Below are 23,118 nucleotides of genomic sequence, written 5' to 3'. Positions count from 1 at the left end.
TAAAATGTAAAATGTAAAATCTTTGATATCTTTGACCAAAGAAAAAACTTGCTTTTCCATTATATTGTATTTTAAAGGGGCATCTCTCAGGGCTTTGCTAAAAAAGACAATAGGTTATTCATAACCCTCATCATTTTTGTAGGACTGCAGCAATTGTGTGCTCTGAGGCAAAAGAAAATCTAATGAAATCCATATCAAACTTTGGACTGATCAAAACTGGTGTTTTTGTTAAGGCTAGCTTAATATCTTCAAAGGAATTCTTAGCCTCAACTGTCCATTTTATGGTTGAATCTTTCTTCAACATGTTATTCAATGATCTAATTAATTTTGCTAAGTTAGAAATAAATCTCCTAAGAAAGTTTATTTTTCCTAAAAAGGCTTGTAATTCCCTAATGCTCCTAGGATGTTGTATCAGTAAGATGGCTTCAATTCTTGCAGGATCTATTTGAATACCATCTTTAGAGATTATGTGGCCTAGCAATTTACCCTCTTCTAACCCAAATAAAGATTTTTTAGGATTCAAAGAAATTCCATACTTCCTACATTTGATGAAAACCTATGTTAGATGATCTAACTGTTGTTTATCATATTTAGAGAATACAGTGATATCATCTAAGTATATTACTAGGAAATCATGAATTTCTTTAGCAAAAGCTATGTCCGTAGCTCTTTGAAAGGTGGCCCCTACATTTTTTAATCCAAAAGGCATCTTCACATACATGAATGTGCCCCAAGGAGTAGTGAATGCAATTTTAGCCTGGTCATCTGGGTGAACTAAAATCTGATTGTAACCAGAAAACCCATCCAATAATGAGATTCTGGTTGACCCTACTACACTTTGTAATATATGATCCATTTTAGGGAGAGGGTAATTTTCTTTGAGTGAAACTTTATTAATATTCTTGAGATCAACACACAGTCTAATCTCACCAATCTTTTTCCTTGTGGGCACCAAATTTGAAACCCAATTAGAGAACCTAATTGGTGCTATTATCTTGGCTTCATACATTCTTCTGATTTCCTTTTCAATAGAAGGCAATAGAATAGGATTAATCATCATAAGCTTATGTCTAAAAGGTTTTTGGTTTTATTTTATGGGGATGGTGTGTTGTATTATGCTAGTGTCATAGGACTTGAGGTCGTCATAACTCCCAGCAAAGACATCTTGGAATTCCTTTAGCATTTCAATGTATTTCACTTTTTCAGTAGGAGGTAAGGACTTTGAAAGTTTTATCAATTTTTGATTTTCCTCAGTACCTATGTTACACTCCTCTATATCAGATTTCAAGGGTTCCATCTTTGGTTTTCTAAGGACATCATTTGAATCAACAAGTCTTCCAAAGGAGTTAATCCTTTGGGAAAAAGTTGTCTTTGAGATTAATAATTTCATCATCTTCGTAAATTATCTCTTCGATCTCAACTTGCTTTAGGTTTTGTACATCTGATTTTGTAAATTTTGTGGGATGAAATATATCCATCTCTTCATCTTCTAATTTGTTAATTTCTATTTTATCTTTAAAATCAAGATCTAATGTTATGTCAGTATCTATGTTACTATTTACAAATTCCTCCTCTAAGGTTAAGAAATTGTTTATTTTTTGGTCATTAGCAAATACTTGCCAGTTTTTTAAGTTGTCTGGGATAGCGGATTTGTGCCTAACCTCAGCAGTGTACTGGTGGTTAGGTTGAAATGGTAACTTACAAGTGCTGGCAAACATTGCTAAACTATGAGCCCGCATATTATGTTTCGAATGACTGCAAGCTTAGTTTCTAGAAAAGTGTTCAATATTACTACAACTGTTCCTCTATAAAAACTTAATCTAAGGTCTTTGGTCATTTATTAATTTGTTTTATAACCAACTCAGAATCTCCCATAATAGAAACTCTTATAGCTCCTAACTTTTTAACCAATTTGAGACCTAAAAGAAGTCCTTCATACTCAGCCATGTTGTTGGTGCATTTGAAATTCAGTCTGTAAGCATGGCCCTCTGAATAATCATTCTCTAATTTGTAAATCCACACTCCTGCTCCTGCTCCTAACTTGCTCACTGATCCATCAAATTCAAGATGCCATAACAGTTCATGTTCATAATTCTTACTGTCTGGGGGGACAAAATTTTCATTGATTAAGGTACCTTTATCATCCTTTTTATCTGAAAGCTCTTGAGTTTGGACAATTTCATTTTGAACTGTAACTGCAATTTCTTTTGGTTTTGAAATAATGATGTTTGAAGTGGTTTCTTGTGTTTGTTCAGCATTGTATAGAATAAAAGAATCGATGTCGGAATGCATGAAATAAATAGGAAAGTTTTGAGGCCTAGCCTGGCTACTCACTACATATTTCATTAGGGTCTCTCTGTACAATTTTTTAGGATGTCCAAAGACTGAAATTGTGGTATATGACATGTCAAGTTGCAAAGATCCTTGGAGTTTAGCCCCCCATGATCTAGACAATAGCATGCCATATTTAGGTGGTATATTAACAACCACTATGTCCATGAGAATTGTCTTAGCAGGATATTGTACTAAGGAAACACACAGGTCTTTAATTAGCCCTAGGCACTTTACTTGACTTGAATCAAATGAAAACAAGTCCTTGTAAGGCCCAGTGATGTCTAATTTAATTTTTCCATAATAGATTTAGGCATTAAATTGTGTGAAGCCCCAAAATCTAACATTGCATTGTGTAAGATCTTATCACGAATGTTAAGGCTAATATAAAAGGGTGGTATACCTACTTCTAATGGTTTTCCATTGACATCAGGACCAAATATAAGCTCAGGGTGATCATCAAACAAGTTAACAGAGTCTTCATTCTCAACGAAGTTTAAGGATTTGCTTATTTGAGACTTGTAAGTTTCATTTTTAATCAACTCTGTTAAGGGGACTGAAATTTTTAGCTTAGCCACCTCTACTCCCAAATTGAAAGGCGAAGGGGCTTTCTCTGTTTGAGGATTTGGAATTTTCATGGCAGGATTTGGAGTAGGTTGCTCTTTTTTTGCATTTAAAGTCTTTTTCTATGGATTTTCTAATGTGATGTTTAGAGATTCCTCCACTTTATCCTTGGATGGGATTGAAGTGGATGGTTGATTATCAGGGGGTTGGTCATTGGTTATATCTACAATGGTGGGACCAGAAGGATTCTGATTTGGTCTAGAGAGGATTTGGAGAGTTTTAGTAACTGGAACTGCTTTGATTTTCTTAGGTTGATTTGGTACTGCTTTCTTATTTTGGTCAGGAGTATCAGTGTTCTTTTTACTCCTCAAGTTGTACTATTTGTGCACTTCGAAGATAGCAGAATCATACCCTTTCTTGTAATCAAATGATTCTCTGGATTGGGTCTGCAATTGCTGAAGCATATGTAATTCCTAATCATCTTGGGTCAAAAAGACAGTTTCCTCATCATCTAATCCCATTAAGTTAATTTGTGTGTCTTGTTCAAGGTCTTCTAAATGGGAAGTTTCAGCATAGTTTTCTTGAAAAGGAGGCCTAATATTCTGATCAGGTCCATTTTTTCCAGTATTTTGATTTTGATTCTTTCTAAAGTTTGGATTTCTCACTGGAGGTGTTTGTTGATTATCCCAGTGAGGCTTCCTTTCAATGTTCTCTATCCTATCCATCAGTTTTTCCATTCCTTTGGCTAGGGCATCTATTTTAAGGTCAGAGGATGAGGCTTCATCTTTCAAGGGTCCTCTCCTTTCATTCCTAACCCTAGCTCTTTTTGCTAGCAAATTAGCTTCTACACTAACTGCTACACTCTGCATGTCTTCTAAAGTTGGAGGATTTCTCTCTCTAAGTTGGAATGCCATATCAGTATCAAACCCATCAGGAAACTTTATCAGAGCTAAGCCATGTGGGGGTCTGAGATTGACTGGTATTGCATTGTATATATTGTTAAATCTGGTATAGTAATCTTGGACTGTTTCATTTGTTCCTCTCTTGATGTTTTCGTATTCTGAAAGGATTTGCAGAGGGTTCTTTTTCTTTTCCCATCTATTTAAAAATTGCTGATAAAATACTTCTAAGTATATATGCTATTAGCAAGTAAAGATATAAACCATGTTCTTACATCACCAGCTAGAGTCTTAGCAAACAGTCTCATTTGGACATCTCCAATATCAATTTTATGTAATTCAAAGAAATCTGTCATTTTGTTTGTGTGTTGTTGTGCTGTGTAAGTTCCTATGCCATCGAATTGGACAATTTTGTTCTGGTAATCTTGTGGCATGGCACCACATGGAGAAGGTAACATGAGAGGAGCATATCTATTTGCCATGGCTCTAAGTTGGATAGGGCTAAGAAGTGAGGTTTGGGTACCAGGGGATGATACAGTGGGTGATGGAGAACTGGGAGTAATGGGTGACTGATGTGTAATGGTTGGTTGGTGGCGAAGTGAAGGTATAAATGGAGGTGAGGAATGAACTTTATAGGTGGAAGGGAATAATGGTGAACTAAAGAGATTTGAAACTATTTCATAAAGCTTAGGGATCTTAACAGTAGTAAGGGATGACTGAGGGGAATTTAGAATATAATGATCAATTGACAGGTTTGCCTTTTGGACTTCAAGTTCTGTAATAAACTCTGGATCTAGAACTATGTCATAAAATGAACTTTCAGACCTGATTCTAAATAGGGAAAGGTCAAATGACTCATCAAAGGGAAGGTCTTCTAAAAACAACCACTCATCAGGGCATGAATCTGCTTTGATTGAAGGTGTGGGACTGACTGAACTTTCTTGTCTTCTGGATCTTCTCGAAATCAGGTTCAGATTATCCACTATCGGGGAGGATTTGAATCTAGGTTGGCCCTAGTATTGTGAGTTCTCCTTGAAGCCAAAATTTCGAATTTTTCTAATTACTTTCTTTTTATGAAATTTTGTAAATAACTTCTAATAAACCCTTCAAGAGGCTTGAAATAAAGATTTGAAATTTCTCAAAGGTTTATTAATACTGAGGATTTGAATCCCTAGTATGGTCGCCACTATGTTATCACTCAGAAGTTTTCCCTGGAAGTTATCAAAAGAAGGAATAATTTGAGGTAACCACAAATCAAATATTTTAGACTCAAGTTCTAGCCAACCTAAGTCCAAAGAGGGCTCTCTCTTTACAATTTAACTTTGTTTTTTATTAGATTTTAGGCTAGTTCTTAGTGTTCATGAGGATTTTGATTTTGATTGAAAGTTGGGTGGTGGAATTCTTGGAACAGATGGATAGAGCTAGGTCTTCAAGCCATTGTGATATGGAGTCAATTAAAGGATAGCTTAACTAGACTAGATCATTAAAGGGAATGTTCTCAGGGCAGGCTAGCAAAGCAAAAGGAAAATCTTCAGGTTTGATGGATGAGATGGTTCTGACCAGGGTGAAAGGGCAATGAAGAATCCTTAGACCGGGATCAGAATGAAAGAAAACAGGTGATCATGAACAAAGGGAAATCAAGAATCCTTTTCTATAGACCAAGAGGGGAAACTACGAAAGTAAGGGAGCATTTAAGAATTCCCTAACTAAGATAGTTTAGCAAAAAACATTAAGAAGGTAAATGGTCAAGACAGAGTACATTAAAGAAAATTTTGAAATATCATTCCTAGTTTACCATTCAGATTTCATAGCAACACATATGATTATTAGGAAACATAAGGAAAAACAATAATACACATGAGAGAATACTTATTTGTTTTTTGATTTACACAAGAATCCTGAAAAATATCTGAGCTTTATTCCATGACCCGGCAAGCCAATGCAGTTTTGATACAATAGCACTTTGATTTTAGATACAAGTCTACAGAATTGTCTTTGAATCCACCCTAAATACTTCGAAATGTGAATTATTTGTAAAAAAATATTACAAAATATCTCATAACAGTTTGAGATTTAATTAAGGAAATAAAAATATCTTCAAGCATGAAGATAGAGACAGATGGAAAACTGCATCATATTGTCCCTCTTATTGTGGTAGTGCTGGATGTTGCAGTTGAATTTTGAGCCCTTTAAGCTGGTTGATGTTTGTACGCTGGAATCATCTTTATCTTTAATCTTTTACTGATACTCTGTAACTTGCTACTCTTTGACCCTGTTAACCTGTTTCATCTGGCTACCATTCAGATTTAATGTGGTAACTTATAGTAAATCTGTCATTTTTTCCCACCATTCATCCTTCGGTAACTTTACCTTGAGCATTCTTCTATAGATCTTGTCTGCCTCTGTGTATTTGTAAAAATTAGGCTTGGTGACAAACATAGGTTTCACCTCATGCTTTAGGAAAAACAGATTCTCTAAAGTATCATACAATACTTTCCCTGTTGGCAAGGCTTTGATACCTGAAGTGCTTGCTTGTTCCTTGGCCAACTTCCTTAATTTGTTAGTGTAGTCCAATTGGGTCATAAGTTTTTCATGGATGACCATATGACTGGGAAGGCCCTTATCCCTCAAAATTTGAAATTTGGCCATGAATCTATCAATGCCTACCTGCATGTTAAGGCATTTTTCTTCTAAGTTGACCATAAGGTTTCTTTTGGAAAGAACCTTTTTAACTTCTATGATAGCTTCAGTTCTATCCTCTACACCCATCTCATTAAGCTCATATCTGTTCTTGATGTTCAGGGAGTGGATGAGTCGATTAGCATCCTCAGGCTGGTCTCCTAAGTCTTCCTTTACCTTTTGAATTGCTTCAGTGGCCACTTTTACCAATTTAGTTTGCTCAAATATTACTTGAATTGATGGCCAAATATCATTGAAAGAGTCAATGATATTGTCCCAGAGCATTTACTTGGTCTATCCTAGTGGCTTTTGCAGAGTTAAATCTTTTTCTAATACCTTGATCTTCTCAACCATCCTTATGGCTTTCTGTGTTTCTTCTCTCTGTTGTATTTGGGCAAGCTTACAGTCAGTTTCTAAGCTTGCCACTTTCTCCTTAAGCCTTTTAAGCTATTTTGCCTGGATTGACATATCCTCCATGACCTTTACCAACTCTGCTGTCTTTTCTGTTGAAGCACTTGCTGTTGTAGATTCAGTAGTAATACAGTGTTGTGGCAGGTGGAGTTGTGGGTTCCACTGATGCCGCCAATGTTGAAGGAACTGCAGTAGAAATAGTGGGAATGGCAGTGCTAGAAGTGTTGGCCAAGTCACTTTGTTTGGACTGAATCAACATGTCTAGCTCCTTCTATGTTTCTTTCAACTGATCATTTAGCTTTAGGACCAAGTCCATAAGCTCTTCTTGTCCTTTTTGGGTCTTTAGGACTTCTGTTGTTTGTGGATGATGTAATGGTGGAATCTTGAGTTGTTTCTTTAAAGCAGCTATGTCATCATTCTTCTTCTTTATCAGTCTTTCGGTGGCCTTTACATCTTTAGGATCATGTTCCAACTCAATGATTAAGTCCTCTAAGGACTTGATTCTGGTGTCTTTTGCCTGCGAAGAGGCCTTCTCCAATTGGAACTGAGTTGATATGTTATTTAGGGAATTTTGTAATTGGTGAGTTGTGATGGCTTTCTTTGTCAAGGTGGAGTAAAGCATCTCCCCTATTAGCTTGTGCATCTCAATCTGGTCAATATGATGTATGTCCTTTGCCAGTACTTTGAAATCTATCTTTTTGAAGTCTGTTGTTGTTCTTGGTTGCTGAGTGGTAGGTTTCAAAAATGTCATCTGCATTTTACCTTCTTTCACATAATAGGCTGACATAATCCTTGTCTGATTTGTAGGTGTCATCTTTAGGTATTGTGAATAAGTTTGGGCTTTTAGCCTCTCATTCCTGGCCTTTATATCCTTGTACCTTTCTCTGATGTCTTGGTCCTTGTTAGCTGGCATCCTAAATGAGGACACTTCAACACTCTGTTGCCTTTCCAACATCTGAGTATTTGATGTGGAAGGTTCTAGTGTGCCCCTTGAGGGAGTGGCAAGCTTGCATCTTTTTTTTTCTGTGCTAGTGGCCCCAGCTGTTTCTTCTGTGAATTCCTGTTCAGAGATAGGATTCAACCTTTCCCTTTTGACCAGGCTAGTCTCTGCATATGTTTGTGTGGTTGCTTTGACTAATGTTGTAGCCTCTTCCCTATTTCTTTTGAGGCCTTTCTCCTCATTTAGAGGAGTTTGCAAGGTAGGGGGAGTACTCATGATGGGCTCTGGTATACTTGTTTGATTTAATTCCTCTGGTAGGCCTGGCTTTTCTGACTCTTCTTTCACCTGGGATTCTTCTTCTATATGAGATTCACTTTGTGCCTGAGATTCTCCTTGGACTTGAGATTCTCCTGGCACCTGTAGGAAAGAAACTTCATCAAGTCGTTTCTCTAGATCAATTAGAGCATTTTCAACTGCAACTTCAGTGCTATCCCTGTCCACTAAAGTATTCTCCACCCATTCCAATTGGTTTGCATATTTCTCTATCTCAGGGATTCGGTGGTGAATGTAGGGAGCCATCTTGTTTTTCTATCTTCTATTGCAGATGAAGTCCAGGGGATCATATCTCCACATGAAGCTCTGTTTTAGGTTAAGTCTCTGAAGGATTTTCTCTGCTTCTTTTCCAGCTTCTCGGCTATTACACATAAAGGGGCCTAGTTGATCTTTGATTCTGAGTTGGGCCTTCTTTTTGGCTTTAACAAAATGCACCTCATCTGAATTGATTATCTACCTGTAGTACTCCAGAGCAAATAACCTCATTCGGAGGTATCGGGCAGTTTATTTGGGGCCAAATCACAACCATAGATCCTAATTTCTGTGTGATTTTGGTACAAGTACCAATCTCCCACTTTGTGTTGTTTTGAAAGCTGTAGGATCCTCTTGATATCTGAACTGATTCTTGGAGGAGGACTTCCTAACAGCATGGTCACTACAAGATGTACAAAAGGATCTATGAAGTCTGTGTATGGATATGGTGAGTCATACTTATGGATCAAAGGAGTCCATAAAATCATTGACCTAGGGCGACCTTTAGTATCAAGCTTTTGGAGAGTGAAGGGGAACTTGTCAACTTGGTAATACAGAAAAATATGGTACAAAACTAAAGAATACTTGAATACTCTTTCATTATTCATTCTAAGAAATTGTTCATGCATCCTATCAGCTATGTACTTGGCATAATCATACATGACAGCAGGGGGTTGTCCTGGAGTGAAAATGGACATGAAAGCTAAGATGATTTCATCTATGTATTCATTGGTAGTATACCCTAAGATACTAGATATCATTGATACAATGTCTTGGCCAAATGGAGAAAATATGGTGTATATATATGGGGGAGGATCTTTTGGGATATGTTTTTCTTCTACAATAAAATTTTGGAACATTTCAGCAAGCTTTGAGGTGGTTAGCTTGGGGAATCTGTCTAGTAGGTCTCCAATTGAAATAGGGATCAAGTTTTGCCATGGTTGTAATTGCAACATTTCATTGATTGACTCGGCAGTAATGGTGAAAATTATGGTTTGGTCAGGGGACATCACTGCTCTTTCACTGGGAATGCAGTTTGCATGGAAATAATGGACAATCTCTGGAAAGATGTGCACCTCAGGGAATTAATACTTGGGCAAATTAGACTCCCAAAGACCAATTTTATCAGCTTGGTTTAGGTATTGATCTTTGTATCAGCAGTATAATTTTAGAGGGGATTCATGGACAAAGGTGTCCTTGATTTGGAAATCTTTATCAGCAAGGGGAAGGTAGTCTAGGTCCAGGTGAGGAGTGGTGATTGGTTTGACATCCATGGCAATTGGGGCAGCCATTCTTAGTTCTTGTGGATTTAAGAATGCAGACGATACATTTTTAGTCTTTGAGGTAATGGTGGTTCAATTCCAGGTGGGTTTTATGTTACTAAAGTTCCCTTTAATTTCAATTAAGAAAACTTAGAGACTGGTTCAGAAATTGACAGGGTTTTCAATAGATTCTTGCTTAAATACATAGAATTTGAAGAAACTGGGTCTGAACCAGGTGAAATGGCGATTGTGATCGGTTGAAAAAGCTTTAAACAGGCTGGAAGGCAATCTGGGAGCTTTGTAGTGTCTTTAGTGGTGCAATTGTAGGTGGGTTGACAGCATGGACATTCAAAAATGCGTGCATGGAAATTTTCAGTTTAAAAAATGATAAAAACAATGATTTGGGGCTTTTTTGGATTTATGCGCGAAAAGTCAATTTGGCGGGTACGTGTGTACAATGACCGTTTGTTGCGTAGCGGAGTGAACAGTGGCAGTTTTGGCGTGTAGCGGGCTGGAGATAAGTGGTTTACTTCACACAGCTTTTGGACGCTTGGTGGTATTGTGGGGAGGCCGCCCGATTCCATTCATTGAGCGCCACATTGCCTCGGGGTCCCAGTGGAAAACAACCCATTTCAGGTTGGTATCGTTCGGATTTTGGGCCCTTCCGAAATCAACGTGGGCCGTCAGATGGGGAGGGGAGAGATTGTGTGGTGGTCGGGCGCGGGAGTTTCATGGAAGGTAATGGGGGTCGCGACGGGCATTTAAGCACAACAATTTTGATTTAATTTGGTATTAAGGTAAAGGTTAAAGTATCGGGTGGGATATGATTGGTGATGGGTTGTCTTTAATTAATCACAGATCGATTAATTATGTCAATTAGTTGGGGTTGGATAAAGTAAAGTTTATATTTCAAACTTTGGGGTAGGGATATTAATATTTAAAGGGATTTAATAAAATATATGGAAGAAGGGTTTTTTTTAGAATTAATAAATATAAATAAAATTAGAAGTTAATATGAAAAAGGCGGAAAATGGATTGCGCTAAGCATAATGTGTTTTTGTAATTCATTTTCTTTTTACATAGAAACATTATAACTTAGGCTAAAAGTATTTTTGTGGGTTTTTCATAAAAAGGGGTATTCCTGGGGGTGATTGCTTTTCCTTAGGAAAAATAAAGTTTTAATCTTAGGAAAATTGATTTATTAGGGAAAATGAATTAACTGAAGGGGAGTAAATGTTTATGAGGGGATTTTATTACTTAAGATTTATAAGTCATTGGGTCGAGGGTTCAGTCCCTCCAGAAGTCAGAGAAATGATCTGAGCCCCTTTGACTTAAGATTTTGGGTACTTCAAACTTATTATGGGAAATTAGTTAAGTAAAGGATGAAATGAGTGAGGGGAAATTAATTAATTTGACTTTGTGAATTTTATGATAGTCCAGTTTCTCATTCATACTTAAAACTTTCATGATGAGGGAGATAAATATGTTTTTGTCTAAAAATCATCACAATTCTGCAACCTTTCTTCTACTTACCCATCTACTCATCCTACCATTTTTACTTCTCTTTATTAGGGTGAATTTAAGCTAGCAAACCCTTATAATCATTTTTCCTTTCTTTACAATGGTAATCTAACTAAATCTAACCTTATTACATCCAAGGGATCAGATTAAATAGTTGAGCTTCTTTTATTTACTCTACCTACCTAATTATCTGCCAAGATTACACTGTTTGGTCAGATTTTTATTCTCTATCTATAGACATGAAATAGCCAAGTTTAAACATTTTGACTATCATGGATTGTGGCAAAGATTACAAACTGCACACAATCATTTATTTTGCACAAAATGTAAATAGTAGTGGCATTTTGACTTGCACACTTTCATGGTCTTTTCTTTTCTTGGGGTTCATATTTTTCATCTTTTTTGACCTTTTTATTCTTTTTTTCCTTTGATTTTTCTTTTAGGACATACCCTATTTACATTTTTTAATTTTTTCAATATGGAAAACATTTGCAAAAAAACAAAGGTATGTACATATTACAGGTTTAATCTCAGCCATTCAAAAATTATGACTCTTTTTTTGTATAGGAACCTAACACTATACAAAGTTTATCTATTGGATACATGCAGGGACAAGGGACATGGCACAGGTGGGTTCTAGTAGTTGTCAAGGCTATGTCGTAGTTGATGTGGCTATGGGATCCAGGGATTTAGTTAGTTTTTTGGTCATTCTATTTCGCGGTGAGTGCAATCTGGGCAGAGAGTGATCTATCTTAGTCTTGGTGTGACACATGGGGAAGTGTTCAGCCTTCATCGTATGGAAAGACAAAATTTTCATGTTGATATTCAATATCAGGAGTGGATGTGGATGGGTAGACATTGGCATCATTGAGATGCTTGGGCAGGATAGGCTTGGCCTTCACAGATATTTCGCTATTAGGATCCAGGAGAGGAGGATACAATAGGCGCATGATGGGAAAAAAATCATGGTTAGAGTGGAAAAATGACAACATGATGGCATCCTTTTGAGACTAGCATGGAATCCGGGCATCACAGGACTTGACAATGCAACTAACCTTAGGGACAGGCTAGTTTCTACAGGGGAGGATCACGTAGATCTTCCATCAGGCTATAGTAATTTGCTGATGATGTGGGGAATTTCACTAGCATGGGGGTATTATTAGCTGGAGGAGATCCGAGGAAGCTCACGATGACATGGATTCATTTCCATAGGGATCAGATTGTATCTTCAAGAGTCCACCCTTGGGGTGCATGAGGTTGGTGACTTAGTAGGGAAACTGCACAAGGATTTGGTCAGGGATTTACATTATCATGATTCTCTACTTACTGAAGATATGCAGAGGGCTTTGGATTCTTGTACCAATCTGGAAAGTGAGTGGAGCCAAGGGTGCTTCACATTGATCAGGATGGCTTGGGATCCTGGTATCGAGGGACTCCTTCTTGACATGATGGCGCTGGGAAAAGGATGACTCAGTGGCACATTTAGGACCCTGATATCATTTGTAGTAGCCATTTGGGTCAACAAATAGAAAGGGTGCTTGATTAGAAATTGCTTGAGGACAAACAATTCTTTACGGGGAGGACTGTCACGTCCCCAATAAATAATTTTGCTAAGCATAATTCCCAATTTTTCAATATTGGTGATTAATAAATACTTTGGAAAATGAAACTTAGTAAAAGGTGGAACTTGGAGGCACCACTTAATTTTCGAGAAAAAAGTAGGCTAAACTTAGGAGAAGAAGACAAATTAAAATTGTAGTGGGTTATGGGGGCCACTCAAAAGGGAAAATCAAATGCCTTATGAAAAATCGAATTAGAGAGAAGGTGATTAAGAAGGGAGGTTGAATTGGTGGAGCCCACAAGAAAATGGGAGTAGCAATTATAAAAAGGAGAAGCGAGCCTCATTTTTTGCATCTTCTTGGCTATTTGATTTATGAACTAGAGTTTGCTTGTGCTACTTAGTCAACTCAACCATTGTTGCTTAGCTCAAGGAATTTCCAAGCAGAAATTCAACTCTTCTTTGTTGAACTTTGAGTGTCACCCCAGGAGAGAAATTAGGAGCTGATTCTAGGTGATTTGGAGAGTCATTTTGTAGTAAATATTTAGCTAGTGCGAGCTCCCTCAAGGACATAGGAGAAAATTCGTGGTGTTGAGGAGGGCCAACAAACGAAAAAATTATTGCAGGAGAAATTAAGATATTTTCCCCCAAGGAGGAAGATAATTTCCTTGGAGTTTTGTAGGTATGTAAGTATTGTTAATTGAGAGCCCAAATTTGTCTTTACCAGGGTCCGCGTACGATTTTCTGTCCATCTTTTGCATAGTCTTGGAGCAACAATTTTTGGGAGTTGGATAAGGAGAATATAAGGGAGATTGGAGCAACATTTTTGTAGAATATTTGAAGGGTGAAATTTCAGGAGTATTTTGAGGGCATATTTCATCGGTTCTTCTTCCAACATTATTCAGCTAGTCAGTTAGATCCAAACACACTACTTGGGGTCGCTAATGAAACTGTGGATTTAGCCCACACCCTTTCTGGGTTTTTGTGGATTTTATGAGGAGAGGCTCAAATTAATTTGGTAAAATTTTTTGAGCACTTTTGAGGGGAAAACAAAGGGTTGATGCCAGCCAACAATAATAAGATATCCAAAGAAGGGCACAGTTATTTGGAGTGATTCGTTCTACCAGTTGGGTCTGAGAGGTTTTTCTAGGTTTCCGGGTCTCTAGTGAGGAAGCTACCCACAAAATTTTATCTTTTTTCTAGCACTCTTCAAGGCAGAAATTCTAGTTTCATTCAAAAACTAGAGTGATCCAGGTGGATTTTGGTGGACACCCACCTATCCCACTTGGACCCCCACAACTGTCTCTTTCAGTTTTTCAGTTTCCTTATTTGTATCACAATTTACTATTTTGGCAATTTTTCGGGTCCTGAACTTCTGGAGCCGTTTTGAGGCCATAAACGATGTTTTTGGGGAAAAATAGGAGCAATATGGGTCCATGGGCAAATTTTGGTCATCCCAAATTTGTAGTCCTCGAATAGATCTTTCTAACGAGTTATTGTGCGCGTCAAACAAAGATCGTATGCCAAAGTTACGACCCCGGGAAGTTGATGTACCAATTTACCCAAAACGGGGCCCATAGTTTGGCGCTTCATCTCCTAGGTTTAGGTTTTTGGATGTTTAGAGTTTTCCATTGTTTCTCAACAATAAATAGGCCCTTGAGCCTCATTGTAAGACAATTCAGAGGCATGTAGCTGCCACATCTCTTCTCAGAGATAAGCTACCATCGTCATAACTGGTTTATTTCCATTCTGTTTGTAAGCATATTTCAATATTTTGCATTAATGAAATAAAGTATTATTTCTGCTGCAACTCTGTATTTATGGTTATCTATGTAATTTGTTGTGTTCCTGTTTAAATCCGAATCAGTGGTATTACAACGGTCTGCTTTTTCTCTGTTTTTCTTTGCATGTCGCCAACGAGGTCGAGATATAAGGAGTTAGGGCTTGAACTAGTCGAACCTTTGTAAGACCAACCTTGCAAACCCCAATGGCCTCCCATGGCAGATGAAAACGAAGATGAGGGGGCAGGAAATCCTATCAAAATCTTGCTCGAAGAAGCCCTTGAGTGACAAAGGAATGTGATGATGGACAACTTTGCCCAGATCCTTCAGCTGCTACTCAGGGGCGACGCAGCTACTTTCAGTAGCTACTTTGGAAATGCCACACTCTTTAAGGTACAAGTTAACTTTGAAATCCCCATATTCGAGGGTTAATAGACGCAGATGCTATAGATAAATGGTTAAATTTGCTAGAGGGTTACTTTTTTGTTCATGATTTTTCCAGCCAGGAAAATATTAATTTCACTCTTCTCAAAGCAGCCCCCCACGTCAAGGATTGGTTGGAAACCTACTGCGAGCAGAAGGATGAAAGTACAGGCTCACTATTTTCAGCAGCACCCACTTGAAATTCATTCTGGGATGCCATTAAGGAGCAGTACTACCCTATCAAAAGCTATCAGGATAAATACATAAAGTGGACCACTCTGTGGCAGGGAAGGGACCAAGATGTGTCGGAGTTCACAAATATTTTTCATACCCTTCGCACAAAGTTGGGTATCAAGGATTCTGAGCTACATTTGGTACTCAAATACCGTGGCTACCTACATAGATACATCCAGGATGAGATGGAGTTCCTATACATCTCCTCGCTCGACATGACATACCGATACGCTGTCAAGATCGAGAAGAAGTTTAAACAAAAGAAGCGAGACTTTGGATCTGCGAATTCGAATAACAAAGGACAAAGCCAAGGCGTGGTGACCCAAGACAACCCTTGGAAGCCGCAAGAAAAGAAAAACACCATGAAATTAAAGAAGGACACAGGAAAGTGGTGTGAGTTCCATAAGAGCCCCACTCATAACATAAGTGAGTGTCAGACCAAGCGGTCGTTGGTGGCCGAGTTGAAGGCTTCAGAATTAGATGCATGTTTCGACCCTGAGTCAGAACCCGACAAGGGGAATGACAAAGGGAAGAAAATCATTGATGCGGAACCTAGTGCGACTGTTGCCACCGGCAAGGTCCAGAAGAAAGAGCCTGAAGATCCAAAGGAGGGGGAGCGTCTTTTCCACTCACAGATGTGGGTGAAGGGTTCGTCGCTGCAATTCATTATTGGTAGTGGGAGCCAGAAGAAACTCATTTCAGCAGAGGTCGTGAAGCGGTTGAGCCTACTAACCATACCACACCCTCAACCATACAACATCGGGTGGCTTCACCAAGGATGAGATCTCTGAGTCCGCCAACAGTGTTGCCTTCCCTACAACATCAAGCCCTTCATAGATGAGGTATTGTGTGATGTTGCACCTCTTGATGTTTGTGATGTATTATTAGGCCAACCATACTTATGGAGGCAACATGTTGTGTATGAGTCAAGGCCTTGCACTGTTATTATTTCTTTGGGTAATTCATTATACAGGATACTAGAGGTAGCCCCACCTACCACCAAGTCTTTGATCTTTGCTAAGAAATGCAGCAAGATCATCTCCTAGAATAGGAAATTCATTTTCTGTCTGGTTCACTCCCAAAGTAAGGGGAAGATCGTTTCCACATCCATGACCCCCGTGAAGGGTTCCTCCACACAGCAGTAGTAGCAGATGGATACGGTCATGAAAGAAGATATGAACATCTTCTCCTCACCCACAGGGGTACCATTGCACTGTCAGGTCAAGCATTCATTTGAGCTGACTCCTAGAGCACCTCTACCCAACGGGTCGATATATCACCGCTCCATTCTAGAAAATTCCAAGTATAAGCAACGACATGATCAGCATCAGGTATCGCACAAGTTTCAAGTGGGTGACAAAGTCTGGCTGCATTTGTAGAAAGAACATCTTACAAGAGCCCATCAGAAGCTCAGACCAATCCGATATGGTCCTTACACCATTACCAAGGTTGTGGGAAACAATGCTTTGGAGCACAACATTCCCCCATTCCTTCGCTTTCACTATGGTTCAATGTGGACCGCCCTCTACCATGCTTCACACCATTACTAGACACATCAGAGGTTGTAGAACAACTCACCAGGGACCAAGTTCAGCAGAAGTTTCCCCATCTCAAGGAGGAACTCAACGCAATGGGGACCATTGCTTCCTAAGGGGGGAGGAATGATCCAAGTGGATGTTGGTGGTCACCCACCTATCCCACTGAGACCCCCACAACTATCTCTTTTATTTTTTCAGTTTCCTTATTTGTAGCACAATTTACTATTTTTGGTAGTTTTCGGGTCTTGAACTTCCGGAGTCGTTTTGAGGCCCTAAAAGATGTTTTTTGGGGAAAATTTGAAGCAACATGAGTCCATAGATTGATGTTGGTCATCCCAAAGTTTTAGTCCTCGGATAGATTTTTCTAACGAGGTATTGTGCACGTCAAACGGAGATCGCATGCCAAAGTTACAACCCCAGGAAGTTGAAGTACCAATTTACCCAAAACGGAGCCCATAGTTTGACGCTTCATCTCCTAGGGTTATGTTTTTGGATGTTTATGGTTTTTCATTATTTCTCAACAATAAATTTTCCTTCAAGCCTCATTGTAAGATAGTTTAGAGGCATGTAGTTGCCACATCTCTTCTTAGAGATAAGCTACCATCACCCTAGCTGGTTTATTTCCATTTCTGTTTGTAAGCATATTTCAGTATTTTACCTTAATGAAATGAAGTATTATTTCTACTGCATCTCTGTATTTATGGTTATCTCTGTAATTTTTTGTGTTCTTGTTTAAATCTGGATCATAGCGGTAGAATTACTGAGGGTAGTGCGCAGTTCTAGATTGAGCCAATATTTCTTCTGGATTAGGGTTGTACAACCTAGGGTTCACATAGCTTGCATAGAAAGCCCAAGTTCCATCATTTTGTACCCACTTATGTACTCTAGATTATAATTATTAATAAAATGGCTCAACTTCTCAACTCTATTATCCGGGTGTTTTGATGTGTATTTGTGGTGTTTCATTTATGGTTGTTGTTTCCTCGTATATATCTCTGTTTATTATTATAAATTTTACATAAATGAGGATTTGAGACAAGGACGAGTAGACGCTCTTTACTTTTAGTGTTTTTGTCTTTTCTCTCATGAACATGTCATTTACTTGTCAATTTCTAGCAGTTATTTCTAGAATTACATTAGATTAGATTAGGCTTTGATCCTACATATATTTTTCTTGCATCTCCAAGTATTAAGATCTTGTTTCGATAATTAAAAATTAGTAATATAATACATATATTTTGACCAACATTTTATGTGTCATTATAGGGGAGGTGCTAAAAAGGGATAAGAGCATTGGTAGCTTAGTTGACCTGGGTGAGGAGAAAAGGTAAAATACAAAGACACCCTTGTTTCAAAATATCTGAAAAGTTCCCTATCCTGCTCGAAATCCTTGTCATGTTGGTTTGGTGTCTTTTTATGCAAGTGTGTTTTTATTTTAGTTTGATTCATGGAAAGGAAGAAGATAACACATAATGGACAATAAACTAGTGTTAGCAGGTCTTAGTAGCATGAGAGTGCCCAAGTACATGACAATTTTTCTTTGATTTTTTTTTTTTCTTTTAGTATATTTCATTTATTTCTTTAAGAGGTTTTTATTTGGGTGTTGTAAGAACCTGCCACATACTAGACAGAGAATTATAAACTAGCAAGAAGAGTTCAAGATTTATCAAAAGTTTGGCGAATTATCCTCCAAGAAATCTCTCAAATTCTAGAAACAACTAGAAATCCCTCTACACCCTAGGAAGAACAAATCTCCACAACAATCAAGAACATATCTACCCCTCCAAAAGTGGGAGAAGAATGAGACATCCATGAGTCACCTCTACTAGAGAATCCAAAATCCTTCTTTGATCATCCATGTCAGTATGTCGTGGAGACTAAAGAATCATGGGCCAAATATGATGAACAGTAGCCATTGGAACCTGAGATTGAGGAGTTCCTAACATGATTAGATCCACTAGTTACTCAAGAGACAAACCATCTGATGACAAAAGATCTGTATGACATGACAAAGGAGGACATGCAGATTGGACCAAATGATCAAGAGAGCCGAGAGAATTATGAATACATCAAACATTCATTCCAGACAATCAATATTAAGCCAAAATACCACTCTCTTCTTCAACAACTCTTGACACCACATCATCTGAAACAATGATTTTCTCATGATCTCGTATACATTGAAGCCTGCCTTTCAAACCTGAGTATGAGAATAATTGCTATCTCATTACGCACATGACTTCATTTCAAATACTCCTACATTTGAAGGATATATTTCTTGTTCAAGTAAGGTAGGATATTATAGTAAACAAATTAATAAAATAACAAAGATAAAAATAAGTCTAGTTGTGAAAACCAAGAAATTGGCACACGTAGACATGAATCTTGCTTGAAACCTAGGCAATTGGTAGGTAATATTCACAATAAATTGTAAGTTCATGTTGGATTCAATGGTTCTTCAAATATTCTTGGTTTTTTACTTGAGTTGGATGATGTGGGATCCCTTAAGGCCTACCTTCCAACATATCTTTCCCATCAAATTCAACAACTTCTCTTGGACCAAGATTATAGATATTTTTGAGTGCCTTGGAGTTTGCATACATTAATGGTAGACTTCCTCGCTAACAACAAGGGAACACCTTAATGTCTCTTAATTTCCAAATCTTGCAGTTGACTTGACATCAACACATCCTTTCGTACCTATTCGAATGCACTCTTGCACATTGATACTCATTGCCATTGACAATGAGTTGTCTCACACTGGTTAACGACATCCATCGATGGTCGGTAATCCGGTGATTTCTTTCTATGTTCCACTTCAGAAAAATTTATTCACATAGATAGAATTGTTCTAGATACATTTTTATGGTTCATGATTCTAACAACAGTTGTAGCAACATGCCAAAACAAAAAGAGAAAGGGATCCACTCTCCAATATCGACTTAAATTTTTCTAGTTTCAGTTAGTTTCAAATACAACTTCGGCTTCAGTTCAGGACAATAACTTACATCCATCAACATCAGCCCCAACCTTCTTTGATCATAGTACTAGTTCCAATGGTCTCTGATTAGTCCAAATTTGATGGTCTCCATAGCCTCAACATATTCAAGTCCAACAACTAAACAAATTCTAAGGTAAAATCACTTTTGGTTATTTTAATTTATTAGGTATGAAGGAAATCTATTTGCAACTTCTTATATGTTTTTTTATTTTACCTTTCCCCTACCTAATTTCATTTACCACTACTATATTATTCCTCATCCATCTTATGGCCATAACATGAGCAATAGACATCTCAACACAAAACCTTGATTTTTGTCTTTTGCTTGCTATATTTCCTACCATATGGACCTAAAAGAAGACGTTGAACAAGTTAAAAGGGACAAGGTTGTCAAAGGTTGGAAAAGATGAGTTTAATATGGTTCTCTGCAGTCACAAGTTTGGGCCTGGCATCAATGGCTCAGCATTGACCAAGGTCTTACAACTGTAGGAGAACAATGAAAACAATTTGAGGAATTGACCCTTCAGTTTTGTCACATAATTGGGGATGAAATTTTCATTCTTGGGTAAGGTTGTGCTTGTTAGTGGTTGATATTGAGTTGATGATATTAGAGTTACTGTTATCTTAGAAGGGTTTTCCTCTTCTATTTTATCAGGATGTTAATGGGTGTTAGAATATTGGTGACATGGGACTAGTTGTCTTAGGCATTGTGCTATTTTATTGTTGGAAAACCATTGATGATGATCTGGGCTATTTGGTAAAACATTGTACAAACTTGAATCGTGTTATATAGTGTAATGCCCATCAATGACTATTTCTAGAATTTCCATTGTAATTTCTAGTTGTATAAATATAAGAAAGGTATTGGTTGAGAAATGGAAAGTCACTTAAAGAATAAGGAGACATGGTGCTTCTATGTAAACATAACTTTGTTTGGAAATTCATATTTACACTCTGTCCACCAAGTTCTATGAAAAAATGGATAAACCTTCAAAGACATTACCAAATTTTAAGGTAATATGCATAGAATTTATTGAAACAAAGCATCAAGCTCGTAGATGAGAAAAATGGAGACATTGTGAACCAAATCTTAAGTAATGTGCTTTGAGTTAGAAGGAATATTTTTCAAAGTAATAGAATACAATGAGGTGGATTATTCCATGGCATATGTTATAAACTAGGAGACGGGGCATATGTTAAAATGATTTTTGTTGATGGACATATTGGGCATAAAGTTGGAGAAGTTCACATATGCCACATTTCCTTATGCACAGTAATGGCTCTCTTTGAGGTTTTTCATGAAGAAGAGTTTGCACCTGTTAAAAGTGCGAGTGGAAAAAGCGCTAGAAATTGAATTCTTGTTTTCCATATAAATAATCGTTGGGTTATTGCTGCTAGCAGTTTTGTGACGCATTCAATGCCTTTGTACACAACTGGAGTGGAGGTTTTACCACTTTTCTCTTACACAGGAGAAAAATTGGAAGAGGTAATACAAATCCACAGATTTCAGGGCCTCAAACCTCAAAGATTGAATTGCACCACATTGGAAAACAAATAATTCAGTTTGAAGCGTTTGTACAAATATCAAATAGGAATTTGAGTTGTATTTCCTTCTAAAGTCTTAGAGTATTGGAGCTATCATAGTAGGAGAATAAAATAGGGTTATGGCATTGACAACTTAGGGAAACATATCTTTGGAGGGAAATTTCTCTGTTGTTCCAACTATGGCTCATCCTACACCCAAAGAAGCTTCAAGGGTGGCATCTAACATTAAATATCATGCCCAATACTCTCCTCATTTTATGCCTTTAATGTTTGAACATAAACAAGCATTTATGCCACCGTGGAGAGCATCAAGTACTTCCTAATCCAACGATGGAATGAAACCTATGCACATTTTTATAGAAAGGACCCCAAAGAAAACATGGTATCTTTTCAATGGAACATTTTCAAAGATAGGTATTGATAGATGTAATTGTAAACTGTGGCAAGTGCACAAGTAGCTACCAGTATGACCTCTTCAATCTCTTTATCATCTAACATTCACACCCCTTCATTTTCCTCCATATTCAAAATCTACACAAGCATGTCAAGTGGACACATCAACCGATATTTTTTTCCCTTGGCAGCTAGAGAAGATTCTCCTAATCATGCACTCCAACGTCAGTTGATTCTCAGAATTTACAATAATAGTAGTGCACTTCTCAGGAGGATCCATTAACAAAACCCATCAAAAGTCATTGACCACAAATCCTATGAGAGGGATGGGCAAGGGGATATTATAAGCATGACTAGTATTATATTTTATGTGCTTTTCCAGCATGGGCTTCCTCATACCCTTTTGAATTCACACTTTCCATTTTGTGGGAATTGGACGCTTATGAGAATTTAATGCTAATTCCCTCTAAGTATTAGCCCTATTTCTATTGTGATTACTCTCCTTAGCAATAACATAATAAATCCTATGAATATGGTGTGTTCCCTATTTCAAGAGATTTAGTCATATTCGACATTTATACTAATCATGAATGGATAAGAATGAACTTGAATATGAATGAAGAATAGTGGGCATAATAGTTTTCATCATATTTTTCTACAATTCTAAACTCGTTGAGCATTGTTATCATTCCAAGCAAAAAAACATTCCAAACATCCCTTCCATTTCAAATCAAACTTAAGATGCATACGCTACTGCTCTCAACAAGTTGGGTCATGGTTTCAAGCCTATAATAGAGTAGGAGCTAGATGAAACATTAGGTAATGGAAGTTTTCACATTTTAACTCGAAGGTTCAACAAATTTGTGCTATTTTGTACTCAGGGGAAATGAAATGATATTTTAACGTCCACAAGACTAAAAATAGTCTATGGGACCATTAGTTCCCTTCTTTTCACCTTTTGCAATTCAATCCTTTTCTTATTCAAATTGATGATGAGTTGACCCAATTGTCCAACAATCCCCTCACTGAAAAGACAATGCCAATAAACCGATGCTAACATATTCCCATAACTTTCTCTGATGTCTTTGAATGCATGACATTCCAAAATGAAATGTTTTTCTGATTCCACTGCCCCAGACGTGTAAAATGCACACACCCATTCTTCCCAAGCTTCTTTAGGCCTTTTTCACTGTCCTGTTTCACACTGAAGTTGATGCGAGTTGGTTCTTAATTGAGTAATAAGAACCTTTTCCCTCCATGAAATGCTAGCTCCAGTGAACTCATTTTGTTGTAGATCACATGTATGGTTGAATTCCTCAATGTAGTACTTCTTATTTCTACCCAACTCTTTTCCCCATACCCATTTACGAAGCTTCTCTATAATAAAATTATTTAACGCCTTTCTGTTTGTGGGACAAACATCGAGGTAGATATTCCAATTTTGTATCCATGT

The 23,118-nt window shown here is 37.6% G+C and overlaps 1 pseudogene; it reads right to left on the bottom strand.

Annotated features, from left to right (window-relative positions):
- LOC149185299 (uncharacterized) overlaps positions 1–22,314 on the bottom strand; it is a 36,491-nt pseudogene extending 14,177 nt beyond the window's left edge.
- Between the last annotated feature and the right edge of the window lie 804 nt (positions 22,315–23,118).

Source organism: Pinus tabuliformis, chromosome 3_2 (genome assembly GCF_031772625.1).
Source record: "Pinus tabuliformis cultivar Carrire ecotype Pingquan chromosome 3_2, CPIR1, whole genome shotgun sequence".
Taxonomy (NCBI): Eukaryota; Viridiplantae; Streptophyta; class Pinopsida; order Pinales; family Pinaceae; genus Pinus; species Pinus tabuliformis.
Note: the sequence above shows the minus strand (reverse complement) of the source record. Positions and strands in the feature narration are given on the sequence as shown.